Source organism: Cupressus sempervirens, chromosome 3, assembly GCF_028749045.1.
Source record: "Cupressus sempervirens isolate cs-2001-9-10 chromosome 3, ASM2874904v1, whole genome shotgun sequence".
Classification (NCBI taxonomy): Eukaryota; Viridiplantae; Streptophyta; class Pinopsida; order Cupressales; family Cupressaceae; genus Cupressus; species Cupressus sempervirens.
The window spans coordinates 604,809,817-604,813,201 of record NC_143120.1 but is presented as its reverse complement, the minus strand read 5'-3'; the positions used below and the strand labels follow the sequence as shown (position 1 = coordinate 604,813,201).

At 34.8% G+C, this 3,385-nt stretch overlaps 1 non-coding gene across 1 annotated transcript; it reads right to left on the bottom strand.

The window, feature by feature from the left end:
• Nucleotides 1–3,079: 3,079 nt before the first annotated feature.
• TRNAD-GUC (transfer RNA aspartic acid (anticodon GUC)) lies at nucleotides 3,080–3,151 on the bottom strand. The gene has a single exon. It is a non-coding gene; the product is annotated as a tRNA-Asp (tRNA).
• Nucleotides 3,152–3,385: the final 234 nt, after the last annotated feature.

Sequence of the window (3,385 nt, the reverse complement as noted above, 5' to 3'; positions counted from 1 at the left end):
TTTTTTGGGGTTCCTATTTTCTCAAAGAATGGTAAAACCCTAATACGGTTTACCTTTGGGAGTAGCCCTAAAATGAAGTGCATGTTATAAGAGTTTTTAGGGTTGCAAAGAGAAGCAATGCGAAAAAGGTGTATTGTTGGTACTGCAAGTAGCTACTAGTGTCTTTTGTTGTCGATGTTGAACTTGCATTGCAAGTGTATTGTAACCTCGTGTTGAAGATAATACATTGTTTAGGTTCTGAAGGGGTGGGGTTGTTTTACCGAAAGGTTTTTCCCCACCGGAAAATCTTTGTGTTATGTGTTTCTTTCTCTGTCTATTTTCTGTATGCATGGTTGGATGCAATATTGTTGTTTACATGATATTGAATCTGTAAGTGAAGAAGATTTTAATAGGATTTGCATCATACTTTCCTTATGAGATTAGTGTAGGAAGTTGTTTCCACACCCGAGTTTCCTTACAAATTATGATAGCCCTTAGAGATGCACCTTTCCAGCCATCAAGTCTTAGCAAATCAATGCTTATCACATGTTTGCTAGTGATTAAAGGTAACCTAGAGTTAACATGACAAAGTAGCGAAAGCCAATGATCGCATCATTGCAAGTGGTTAAAGATGACCTGAGATTAGTATCACGATAGAGCGAAAAGCATGTGATCAGATCTTCACAAAGAGTTAAGAATAACCTATGGTTAAAGTAGCGAAACAAAAAAAGCTTGTGTTCACAGATTCATAGGGTTAGTTGATGAGTTAAGATTTCAAATTGTGAAGCAGTGATAAAGAGACAAAGTAGTAAAGTTTGAATAGTCACACTGTCACTGACAATGTAAGCTAATCATGAGTTAAGGTTGCAAAGTAGCCAAAGTTGAAGATCACATCTTCACAAGTAATCATGTAGTTAACAGTTTACAAGTTGTGAAGCTAGGAATGCTAAAGATCGCATGATTGTGACCCAATTTTCATCTAAAAGAATTCAAGTTTCGATGGTGTGAAGGGTTAACATAATGGTTAAAGTTTAAGCCATCACAAGATCATAGACAATGTAAGTTAATCATGAGTTAAGGTTGTGAAGCAACGAAAGCTGAAGATTGCATCATTGTTGGTAGTTAAGGGTAACCTGAGTTTAATGTTGTGATGTAGTGAAAAGCATGCATTCACGGTGTCACAAGATGTTAAGATTAATTCTTAAAGAAGGTTGCAACAATGCGAGAGACAACAACAGTTAAGGTTAACAGTTTTTGCAAGGTCGCCAGCTAAGAAGCATTCAAAACATTTAAAGTTGTGATCTGACAAAAGTGATAACTGTTAAACATTAAACAATCATCGCAAGATCGTAGGCTAAAAAGAATTCAAAACATTCCAACTTGTGAAACTATGAAATGAAATAGTAGTTGGTGAATTGCATCATCACATTGGGTAAAGATATCGTATGAATGACAGTTGTGAAGAAGTGATAAAGATTAAGATGAAAGGGTTGCTAGCTTTTAATCGTGATCTTTGATTGGAGATCGACGACAAGAATTCAAACTTGCAATGACCATTGAGATATGAAATACAAGTTTTGGCGCCAAGGTGACTGTTACAAATCATAGAGGAATATGAACCATTTTGAGGGTTTCTAATCATTTTTACTTTTCTTTCTCTAATGTATTGAATTGTAACTAATGACTATTGGATTTTTGAGTGATTCAAGTGCTCTATTAATGTAACTGATGAATTTGTAACTGACCAAGAACCCCAAGAGGGGCCTATATATGTAATTTTTTAAGTTAATAGAAATGATTGACAAGCTTCATGCATTTTCTCCCCTTGTAGCAGAGACTATTGAGTGAGAATCAAGAAGTGTATGGAATGAAGGATTAGATTGATGTTTGCAACTAGTTAATGTGATGTTTTAATTCCACTTAGAACTAGCATGCCTAGATTTCTTTCATTGTCTCCTTCAATTGAGCGAACATGCATGTAGGTTAGTCTTTCTGGGATTGTAGGACAAGTACTTGTGAAGCTATTAGTATTTGGGCTAATCAAAGTGTTAGTACAATGTTAATAATATGGGTAGTCAGAGTGCTATCTTTCATAGATATTTTTGCTTTTTCCTAGAGCTGCATAACATTTTGCATCTGTAATGTGAAGTTAGGATTAAAGTGTGCTAGGAGTTTGCCACTGGGCAACTTTGACTGGTTAGAGAGCCACTTAGGGCCATGTATGTTCTTTTTCCATTATATCCCCTTGCATCCCATAGTCTTAGATGTATTTAGGAGTAGGAGTAGAGTTAGTGTTAGATCTGAAACTTCGCCTAAGTTGCTTATGTCTATGAGCAATCTGGTTAGCCTCTTCTGCTCTCAAGTTAAGAGCATACCCCTAGTCACCCTTTTGATCTACCAAAAACATCATTCCAAGTATATATTACATATAGGAGAGCTGTAATCTTCAATTCAGAGATTAGTGCCATAGGAGTGCACTAATCCAATTTGTTGTAGATAGCTTGTTTCTCACAATCTTAGACATAACGAGTCAAGATAAAGCCAATTCAAAATGAGGGACAAATTGTTTACCAACATGATTATAATTTCTTCCCAAAAGATGAACAAGTATGAGGTCTATGTTTCCATTAGCAAACATGTGCACCCAATATAACTTCACATGTGTAGCCCCAAATAGGTTCATGACATATCTGTTAACATCCGTGCTCAATTTGACAATAATGAGATAATGCACATAATTCTAACGTATGCATTTTTGCCCATATCAATCAATGCAATTGAAAATACCGAGAATAATATTCTTGATAACAAACTTTCAAATTAGAGAAGAAGATCCAGCTTTTAGAAGGTTGGATTCAAAAGTGGAACCGACTACAATCCAAATCTATTTTTTTTATCAATGAGTGCATGACAATGAGAATCCATATATTAAAGAAAAATGTTTATTACAAATCTCGAATTAAATTATTTTGTCTAGATCAAAGTCAACTATATTAAACTCTAACTAAGATCGTAGATAGTATCAATAAATTCAAAATAAATTGAAATCCAGATTTGAGAAGTTCTAAGGCTGTCGCAGTGGACAACGATGCATAAAACTCGCCGTTGCCGGGGATCGAACCCGGGTCACCCGCGTGACAGGCGGGAATACTCACCACTATACTACAACGACCTTTATTTTCACCTTTTAAGAATTATATCCATCATGCCAAACCGGTAAATTTCACTTTCGAAAAGCAATATCACATGAATCTGTCTAAAATTCGTCTTTTAATTTATTGTTTAATGCAATATACTCTTCAAAATTTTAACATATAAAACATCTACAGGGAGAAAATTAATCGATAAAAGCTCTAATCTGAAATTACATATTAGTATAATTATAATTTTAAAAGAAAAATCAATA